Consider the following 1417-nt stretch of genomic DNA (forward strand, 5'->3'; position numbering starts at 1 on the left):
TGTGGAGCAATCGGTGGAATGAAGATTGGCAGGGGAAACCGAAGTACTCGGAGAAAACCTGCCCCAGCGCCATTTTGTCCACCACAAATCCCACTTGACCAGACCCGGGATCGAACCCAGGCCGCCGCGGTGGAAAGCCAGAGACTAACCGCTTGAGCTATGGCGCGGCCCACTATCCCACATAACAGGCCGTGGTTGCCCATAGAGTTGTGGGATGTCGAGGCTCTGACTTTTCTAGACAGTCGGCTCACAGATGGAGGTGAGTTTGTCAGCCTTATGCACAGGCCGACAGCCATTTACCCCCACGAAGATTCCTGGTACTCATTTCTCTTAGAGGCTCAATCGACCCCAGGGTCATGTGAAGCTGGAAGTATTAGGTCAATTGAAAAATCCAATGACATCATCGGGAATCGAACCCGAGACCTTTCGGCTTGTAGCATAGTGCCCAACCAAGTATGCTACAGCGTCAGTTGCTCAGCTATTCAAGCATTTCCCAACATTTTATGTAATCCAAAGGTTCATTACTGTGTTCAGAAGAACCCTCCCCTGGTCTCAATCCTGATCTAGATGACATTCCATGTGCCAAATCTCATGTCAGTTCTCCATTGTTTATGTCATTCGAAAAAATCCATCAAACTTTGAGACTGTGTGTAGCATTTCACAACAAACTGTTTTCTTTATGGTGAGGAGTTGCTGAATTCACACCCAAACCCTGCTTATTCAGTATATTCTTAGCTATTCTTCATATGTGGTAGCTATCTCCTCCATTTGCAACCCAAGGACACGCCCTGCAGTGGTGGCAAGGGACCCACATAACAAGGGGCATATAAAATGAAACTTTTATTCTATCATGAGTCTCCACAGTTAATGAATATAGCAGAAGACAGTTTATGTTTCTTGAGGACAATATGTCATGGTCAATGCTTGAGTTCCTGTCAATCTGGCAAGAGCAAAAGCACAGAGCAAACATGATCCTTCTTTTAGAGGTACTGAGATAAGAGCAAAGATTATAAATACAATTTTCAGAGAAGTAAGAATCTGAAATGTTGATCACAGCGGCTGTGTGGATAAAGGCATTAACTGTCTGCACCCTCTCAAACACTGGGATTGTGGGATGAATCCTACTCAAGGCATGGATGTCTGTGTGCGTTTATTCTGTGTTTGTGTTGTTCTGTGTGTATTCGCTTAGTGGGTGGTGGAGTCCAACTTGGTCCACTTGGAACAGCGGCCACTGATTGGCCAATTGTACCTGCCCTGGGTGATTATGATGATGGAGAATTTGGTGGAATGAAGATTGGCAGGGGAAACCGAAGTACTCAGAGAAAACCCACCCCAGCGCCACTTTGTCCACCACAAATCCCACTTGACCAGACCCGGGATCCAACCCGGGCCGCCAGGGTGGGAAACCAGTGACTAA

Source organism: Cryptotermes secundus, unplaced genomic scaffold (genome assembly GCF_002891405.2).
Source record: "Cryptotermes secundus unplaced genomic scaffold, Csec_1.0 scaffold523, whole genome shotgun sequence".
Lineage (NCBI taxonomy): Eukaryota > Metazoa > Arthropoda > Insecta > Blattodea > Kalotermitidae > Cryptotermes > Cryptotermes secundus.